At 36.8% G+C, this 10,044-nt stretch overlaps 1 pseudogene; it reads right to left on the reverse strand.

Annotated features, from left to right (window-relative positions):
- Positions 1-6,109: 6,109 nt before the first annotated feature.
- Positions 6,110-7,088, reverse strand: LOC140764533 (AP2/ERF and B3 domain-containing transcription factor RAV1-like; annotated as a pseudogene).
- Between the last annotated feature and the right edge of the window lie 2,956 nt (positions 7,089-10,044).

The following is a 10,044-nucleotide window of genomic DNA, read 5'->3' on the forward strand; positions in this document are numbered from 1 at the left end:
CTAAATTATTATAGCCTCATATGTATTTTACTTGGTATGAATATTAAAGTTGTGTAGGATTTTTAATAGCAAACAAAACTTATGCTATGCTCTATTAGGATGTATATATTATTATGGGTAAACATTTTATATTTTAAGAAATTATATTTTGTCACAGATTGCTAGAGTAGATTGTTAGGTTTTATTTGTACTAATATAATTGGCAAATTGTGTTTCAAAATATAATTTTATTTATGTAATATGTCTAGATTTTATGTATAAGCATTTACACAAATTATGACAAGTTATAAAATATTTGATGAAGAATATTAAAATGGAAGATTAATTTAGAAGTCAAAGTATTCGAAACAATTTTAGAACCTTTATTGAAGTGATTAAACGTTGATATGGTTGAAGAAGTATAAAATTTTAACTAAAAGGACAGGAATAGTCACTCTGCATTCAACTATCTAGTCTGCTATTTAAATAAGGCGTTCAAACGCACTCTAGTCTCATTCAAACGCACCCTACAGTACGTTCGAATGCAAAATCAAGCATTCACATATATAAAGAACGCATTTTAGCCGTTCAAACACACTCGGGCCGCATTCAAATGCACCCACGTAACATACAAGTTATTAGACTTTCAAGAGTTCTGTTTTGACTTAGATTTAGCTTTATAATGTTAACCTATATAAGGGTTGGTATGCCCTAACTCTAAATAAGTGGGTAATTGCTTTTGAAAATGATGTCTTGAAGCTACAACGTTCTTCCACCAATAAGGTTTGTCTCTTCTACAATGCACTAAGCTTTCAATTTAAGGGTTATCTAGATTAAGGATCCATCTCGAGGGCTACTAAGATTGGAGATCTTAAGTTAGTCTTTTAATTGTAACAAGTTTAGTGATTAATTTTAATACGAGTCTTGATTCGTAGTTTTTTTCCATTTGAGTTTTTTCACGTAAAAATCTTGTCATTCATCTTTACTTTACTCTTTGATATTTATTCCATATTTATTTAAGCAAATGATTGGTATCATTGCCTAGAGTATAGATACATACGCATGTCTAAATTTATTTTTTTAGGATGCTTAAATGTGAATGTCAATGTTCCATGATCAAGTCAACAACTTTTACTTAATAAATTTATAATGCCAAAGTGTTACATAGTATATATCTTCAATGCTACATAATGTTTGTCTTCACTTCGGTTGTAGCGAAGATGAGGAGATGATATAAATCACGCGCAACCGCAATTGCCTACTTTCTAGTGCAATATTTGTTTTAATATTTCTCTTCGTTAATGTAGCTATACCCATTATTAAAACTACAATAGTAAAACTACTAGTAAAGAAGCCTGTATTTATTTAATGTTGAATGGTTCTTTGTGACACAATCCTTCTAAACACAATATAGTTATAGCTCACTGTAAATTACTGTAATTTATTCACACATCTTTTCTCATCTCCACTGTATAATTGCTAGTGCTACAATTTATGCTGGTAATTATCATACCTTCATTGAATCCCTCATTTTAAGCCTATAGTTTGTTCCTTTGGCACCGCTGTGATGATATAGTTTTAATGGAGAAATATTAGGAATAATTGTATCAAACGTAATAATATAGTTGCGCCAAAATATATGCATATAATCCTGACAAGCACTGAAATTGTTTTGTTGTAAATTCTTTCGATTAATGGACAATACAGCTGACAGAAGAATGATTATTAGATATTTCCTTTTTAAATTCAAGATCTATGTAATGTTCGGATAGTGGTTCTAAATTAATGTCGCAACATAGTGCTTCTTCATAGTTCGTATAACTACCTCAAAAAACTTTACAAACTGATGGAAGAACAGACGGTTTTTACTGCCAAGAATCATTTTTCCCTTAAGAAATGAGAGATCTTGGTTAGATTTGTTGTTTTGATATTGTTTACGTTGGAAATATATGTATTTGGCGTTAATATTTTATTAACTTTGAACTTATTTTTAAGTGAGGTCCACATATTTTATTGACTTTAATATCATATATTCACTTGTTCAAATTAATAAAGAGAAGTGAATGAAAATTAGTTTTAACATGAGTATCATGGTAATGAAAAATAAAAAGAAGTGAATGGTACCATATTAGATATTTTGAGAAATGTTAATATGGTATATGAGTGTCATGCTTCTTAAAGGTTTTGAGTCCCAAAAGAGGTATCTATATTATGAGTAAATAATACTATGCAAATTAACTCACACAGCCCGACTCAGCTCAGTTCGCATGCATAGGTTAAGTCTAAAATTATTTTTTAAATTGATATAGGTTCGAAGCTTATCGAGGTGCATCCCTTCACTTTTAAAATTGTTAACCAGTTTAGACCTAACCAAATCTAACCATTCGCATCCCTTTATCGTGCTTGTTTTTGATATTTCTATATTATTTTCTAGGAAATTTTATTTATTTTATTTTGGTCTAGTTCAGATTTCTATCTGCATTTGAAATAGAGTATTACACAGTTCAGGTTCGATAAAGAATTCAGATAACAGCTTCTTTTCGAGTGTAAAATAGTCGTTGTATTATGAGATACCGATATTCACTTTTCTAAAAACAATCGGTGAAGGACAAATTGATCTAAGAAAATAGTGTCCAGCACTAAACTTGGTTATACATAATTTTATATTTTATAATCTATAAGTTTATTTAATTTAGTTTTTTTTTTATTAAATCAAATTTTTTATGACTTTTCAAATTAGATTGTTACCACAAATGTTTTATGTATCATATATTTTGTACTGAAGAGAAGGATTGTTGATTTTGTAGTTAGGGATACAATTCTCCACAAGTATTCAAGTAATATTTAAAATCAATTATGATTGTTCTTTTCCAGCTGTGACACCGTAGCAAACAAGACATCAGAATTTTGTCTAATGTCTTTATGCCTATTACATATTAGATGTTCTTATTTATACAGCTTAAAAGAAGCTAAGCATAATGCATCTGAAATATATATATAATCAGCCATGAATATATCTTGGATCCTTTGTCCTCCAAGCATATAAAATGCTTGCAGGATCTTAAATAGTTCCTGGAGTAAAATGAAGACGATAACATGCTGCAACCAATAAGAAAATTCTAACCTTTGTTAGAATTGTTAGGAAGATTGTCATAGCCACAGACGATAAAAAAATACAATCGTGGTTATGGAGTTTATAGGGGCTGGCAAATATAGTTATTAGTCTGCTGATATGGACATCCAGGATGGCTCTTAAATCGGAACTACTAATCAAATCCACTATTTCCAAGCTTAAAGATTAATGGAGTAATATCCTGTCTTCCTCTTCATGAGATAAATTACCTTGGTTAAATATTAAGTCTTCAAACAAGTAGCAGTGGTGATGTTTTATTTTTTATTTTTTTTCAAAAAAGTAGATTCCTCTCTATAATGCGTTCGAAAGAGCACCGGGTATTAACTGTCACTTAAAAGTGATATCATCAACTGTCACTCAGCCAACCGTTTATACCATGTGAGAAATATGAGGAAGAAATAATACTGAAAAATGTCCGTAGGTTCACATAATTAAGGAATCCGCATTCCCGAGTAGAGAGTGAAGAACAGATCCTTTTGTAAGAATTGCTTCAAATTTCCTCTTTATTCGCAGTAATTGGAAGTACTCTTCCGAATAAATAAACGATAAATTTAGTCAACATTATTTATAGTTTTCTTTTAATTGTTCCATTTAAGCACTTAATTATAAAAAGCAATCCCATGAACTCTCACTGTCTCCATTATTAAAACATTCAAACTTCCAAATACACGTGTAAATCACGGTGCATCACATGACCTGTCTGGATTTCACAAGGCACACAATAGTACAAATTCACCATAATTAAACTCAACCATAAGAGTCCAGATATAAGTTCCACACGCCACAACAAGCATTTCAAATATACATTCAAAATACAATGCTAAAGTTCAAAATACATCATCAATCATAACGCCATCGTAGGGGCTTAATACAACTAATAAACATACTGAAAAAGAAATGCAGCTACTCCTCGCTATCCGCAACTCCGTCCCCTAGCTCTGAAATAATGCCACCAAGTAGGATCCATACCATCTAAAATAATAAAATCATATGTGTATATACATTGTATACCTATATTTACTAGCAATAACAATATGCTTGTTGAGTTGACTTAACATGAGTTACTAAATCAATGCAATCGATAAAGATTATCAGTCACTATCCTGGAACATGCTAGTTCCTAATGTATCAAGACAAGTCCACACAGATATAAAGCTTGATACAACCTCTTATTCATACACATCTCAATCATAGTGTTTACGTGTTATGTATAGCAATAAAAGAGCAGTTTAGTCATCTCATGCCTACCAAAGCATTAATCATACTTATCATTGTTCACCGAGCTATTCACCACATAGGGTAAACAATCATCCATCACGTAACCATCCATCATCTCATACATCGAGGGGGATATATACACATCTAGTTGTAATGCCACCTACACGTGTATGGCGGCACTACAAGTGATCGGTTTTCTGTGGCCATCAGACTAAGGACCCCGGTCATAAGTCCATATCTCACTCTCTCTAAATCATCACCACACAATCATGTTAATCTATCATCATAATCTAGTTCTGACTATGTAGTATAACTAACTGAATGTCACATAGGCTCCCGACCTCAGATATATAAAGTACACTCTACCCTTAACCATATGCTGAGTGAGTAATGGTACTACTTAGTCAGAAACCGACTACTAATGATAGGTGAAAGTGGTGTAGTGTCTATGAGTGTATAAAGCATGTCATGGTCATGATCGTTATATTCTATATTCACAACAGATATATATATATATGCAAGGTATATCATATAAGATACATGTAGAGCATCATCACACTAATGCTTATGCTTCATTAACATTCTCATCAACCTCACAATCATGTATTAATACCGACATTTCCTATCGTGTCATGATAGGTATAATGACTGTAACTACATTATTTTAGATTTGTATAACTCTACTCGCCTTGGGGGTTATAGTAAATCTCGTTAGCTAGCCTGCTCCTCTAGAATTCCAAAATCCTCCTCACGCAATGTCAATCCTATTAATTCACGCAAGTAACCGTAAGATTAGCGAACCAATAGAATTAATTATCTTATTAGAGCATTTATGTTTAGGCATATACATGAGTCAAGGGACTCCTAGGGCGAGTCCTATGTTATCCTAAAATTCACATGATGATAAATTATTATTACTAAGGTTAGGCTAATTAAATCAGATGGAAATAGATAAACGAGGTTATAAGGTCAAAATGGCCCCAAATGAGTTAGGTTAGAGGTATTGGGTTAGGCTCAAACCTAACTCAATAGGCAAGAGGGCCTTTGTGGGCTGTAGTTGGACTACAGCCCACAAGGCTGGTTGAAGTGGGCTGGGGTCCAACCACAGCCCACCAAAGGCTTGGTTGGTAGGCTGCGGTCTGCAGCCCACCCAACTCAAGCCTAGTGGGCTGCAGTCTGGACCACAGCCCACCTAGGGAGGGCCCATGGGCTACAGTCTGACTGCAGCCCATGAGGGCTCAGTGGGCTGCGTTTGACCGCAGCCCACCAAGGGGCTCAGTGGACTTCGGTCTGACCGCATCCCACTAGGGGGGTTAAACAACCCCCACCCTCCCTCGATATTTCCCTTCCGAGAGAGGAGACGAAGGGGGAGTGGGTCTGGGCTTCGTCGGCTCCGGCGTCAGCAACCCGAGAGAGAGAGGAGAGGGGGAGGGGTAGTGAGGTTGAGAAGAAGTGGTGCGGTGGGGAGGGGGAAAGGGGGATTAATGGAGGTGGGGAAGGTGGCGTGCACGGCAAGGGAAGAGGAAGAAGAAGAAGAAAAAGGGAGAAGCGAGGACGGGGTGCAGGCATCCGTGACGCACGCGTTCGGTGCGTGCGTCGAGGAATTTTTTTTTTATAATAAAATGGGGTGTTATAATTATCTAGCAAGCAGGAAAAATCTAGTTAATCAAGGATAAATAAATGATAGAAATCGAAAAGCTAAGTCTATTTCCTTTATCTTTTTTTCACACAGGAATTCAACAAGGAAAGGGGATAAAGGATGGCACTTCAATAGAGTTCTTAGATATTGTTCTTGAAGAACTGTTGGGTTGGAAACAACTCCATTTCTCCACTACTTCTTTCTCCATTCGCACTCCCACCTTCTTCACTCTCATCGTTACCACCACATACCTGTGGAATGTTCACCCCAAAAAGCCTAACGGCGGCATGCCTGGCTTCTGGGGTCACTGAGACGCGCGGCTTGAAATCAATAAACAGTATTCGTCTATCTGGTCCGTTGGAAGATTTCCAGAAGCTAACCACATCCCCGGCTTTGAGGTTCTTCTCCTTCACGAAGCGACTCCATCCTTCGGTTAGCACGTTGTTCTGGCTACTCTTCTAATACGAGTACCGAAATCTCCACACCTTCCCACACCAATCCTCAAAGAGCAGCAGCACTTCCTTGCTCGCTCCGTTACTTCCATTCTTCAGCGGCAAGTGCTTCTCCGCGTGCTGCTTCGGAATCACCAGCCTGGTCAGCTTCCTGATGTCGCTGGGGGTCACCGCCTTCTCGAACAAAAGCTCGCGGGCAGATCTCGAACTGCCCGAAGCAGCCATCTTCTGACCGAGTCCGCTTATGTGCCTGTTCTGGTAGAACTCGTCTGTGTAGGTGTGCTTCCGCAGCATGTCGACAATTTCAGCCTTAGAATGGGAAGCAAGGAACGCCAACTCAGCGGCACCGTCGTCGTCGGACTCGTGGAAAGGCTTGAAATTCATGATCGCGTCTTGACGACGGAAGCGCTGCACGGCGACATCGTAGGCTCGGGCGGCCACATCCTCGTCCGCGAAGGTGCCAAGCCAGACGCGACAGTGGCGCTCGTAGATCTGGGCGCCCCAGCGGCCGTTGGGCTAGGGTCACTCCTTTGTATCGCGACGGAGGCAGCTTCCGATATTCCCCTACGGGAATCGGGTCGATCACCACACTCATGCGGCTGCCCATGCACTGCAGCATTGTAGGCACACTCAGGAGCTCCTTGGTACATCTCTTGTCTGTCGCCATGACTGAGGCGCTTGCTAGTAGAAGTTCGGAGCTTGTGCCTACTTGTCGGATTATTGCTCTCTTCATCAACTCCTGAGATGACGGTCATTAAATAAGAAGTAGATCAATGGAAAAGAAGGTAGCCTCTCTGTTTTCTTCATTGAGGTAAGGAAAGAAGCGATCATTGAAGTGAGGGAAGAAGCGATATGGCCAACGGGGTGGGGTCCTGATAGTCGCTAGTTGGAGGGAGGACTGAGGAGGGATTCACTTGAGCATGGACCAGAAGGTAGATGCATCCCTCTCTCTCTCTCTCTCTCTCTCTCTCTCTCTCTCTCTCTCTCTCTCTCCGATCTGAGGTTTATGTTTTTCCACTGTTGCAGTGTGAGATTATGTCATGCCTGCTCTTTCTTCAGGATTATCCACTTGCCTTCTTCCAGGATGAAAACGTATTTATAGATAATTAGAGGTGACTACTCTCCTATAATGCATTTATAACATCCCTATTGTTTCGGTCTGTTTAATTACATTTAATTGCATGCATTATAATTGAAATTAAACTCTTATCTCTGTTCAATTTAGGAATTTTTTTCTTATTTTTAAATACAACCCATTATTTTAAAATAATAGCTAAATATCATAATATATCTATTATAAAATACAAATATTATTTATCAAATTATATATTATACTACACTATAACTCAATTATTAATTTACCATTGATATTTATCTTATCAATCTACTCTATATGAATTCAAAGTGTATTTATCATTATTTCATAAAAGAAAATATATTTTTCTCATCATTTCGACCATGGTATATCACAACAAATAGAAACACTATTATTCTAGAATAATAGTAAATATAGGAATACTTACTCCTAAAATAAATCACTCATTTTGATAATAACAAATAGAAATTAATATTCCTATTTTAACCCAATTCCACACCGTTACGAATTAGCTTGATCCGATGTGTAACAGTTCTTGACTAGTTTAAGAATGTTACTTTCAAAGAAAGCTGCGGATGATCTAGTCATTGGATTTTGCTGAATTTTAAATATGTTGTCGTCTTTGAAAAGATCTTTCCAACGAATCCAAGATCGCAAGATTTGGATGGCTAGATCTTAAGATATCGGTTGAATAGTGACTGAAGGTCGGATGAACCCCAGCTTGTTAGCCCTTCAATGGCTAAATAAGTGCTAGGTTAATTCTTTCAGAGTGAACTATAAAAGAGAGGGATTGGGAGTTAGAAGAAGCCGACCAAGGACTTGGGCAGTGGAAGAAAAGAGGTGAGAGAGGGCGATAATGGCTAGAGCAAGAAAGAAGAAAATAAAGGCAACAATGTTGTTTTAATTATTAGATAAATTCGAATTAGGATTTCCTCCACATATTTATAGAGGTTCACTCTTGGGACCCAAACAACCAAGTTAAAACCCTAACAAATCAACAATTTTTGCCGCGGTGCATTTGAACGCGCCCGATTGCATTCGAATGTGCAAATACAGTTTTTCTGTCATTGCGAACGTGGGTAGGTGTTCGAACGACCTGAGGCCATTCAAACGCACAAATCACAATCTTTGTTTTTGTGAATGCGTGCAGACATTCGCATGGCCTGTTTGAACGTGGTCTATTGCGTTAGAACATCCCCTAACAAAAAGCTTTATTTCTTTAAGAAAAAATCTAACTAGATAAATAGACTCATCCTAATGAACCCAATGTCACGAGTGGAGCCATTATGAATGAGTTATATCACACATGCGAACAAAGCCTAAGAAAATCGCTATTCAAATTTTGTGGATGTTTTTTAAATATCTTTAATTAATGATTTGGAGTTCTTTCATGTTGGGAATAATATAATATAATAGTTAAGCTTTAAGCCCTCATTCATTTGTGTAATAGGAAAAATTTTATTTTCATATAAGCCTCCGTATTAGAATAATAAGTAAATAACCATTTATCTTAATATTAATATAGTAATACCTAATTTTCTCTCCTCTTCCCTTTTGTCCTTAATTTTATATTTATCAATTACTATTGTATCATAGAAAATACATTACGTTAATCAACTATCATTTCAATCATATTCTCCTTCTTTATTCTCTCCCATCTCCTCACTCATGTATTATAAAGGGTATTTTAATCATTTACTAAACTATTATTTTACTTTATTTCAAATCAAATCAAGTATCATTATTACACATTATATTCATTTATAAAGAAATGCAAGAATAACTTACATTAGAATAAGCTGTCTTATACTAACATAAAAAATTAGCATAATCTGCATAACAGGGCCTAAGTGAGTTAACATGATAAGCACTAATTCCACAAGACATATCTATTGTTAAATTTAGGGTTAATTGCACTTTACGGCCTTGTAGTTTGGCTCAATTTCACAAATCTCCCATGTATTTTTAACTTAATCACTTAATCCGACTAAAGTGCAAATATTATTTTTTTTCATTGTATTTGACCACACTAGAGATCAAATTTGAATATGTGAGTATTTTTATCATATCTTTGCCATCTAAAATTCTATTTGTATTATTTTAGATGTATTAGAAAGTCTACCAAATCCTCTACAAATTTGTCTCTAATTGTAATAGCCCGTAAAAAGAAAAATTGCATGGCATATCATGGCCAGCGTTGTGCCAAGCTAGGTTGGCATGCACTGAGGGCGCCACGTGCCTCTAGCCACCGGCCCTACTAAGCTAACATGATGGGCCCCTCCGCCGCCATCCTCCCTTCCCCATTGCCTCTCTTTTTTTTCTTCTCTCTCCTCTTTCTCAAACTCTCTTTCTCTCTCTCTCCCACTCTTACCGACGTTGATATGCAGTTGTCGCCGCCACCTCCACTAACGCCGGTGAGCCTCTCTCTCTCATTCCCTCTCTCTCTCTCAGGTTTGCTAGAATCGAGCAGCCCGCAAGAGGCCAGCAATAGCCGAGCCCCTCCCTGTTGGCCCGGCTCTTCCTTCCC

Source organism: Typha angustifolia, chromosome 8 (assembly GCF_048772165.1).
Source record: "Typha angustifolia cultivar Huaian chromosome 8, ASM4877216v1, whole genome shotgun sequence".
Taxonomy (NCBI): Eukaryota; Viridiplantae; Streptophyta; class Magnoliopsida; order Poales; family Typhaceae; genus Typha; species Typha angustifolia.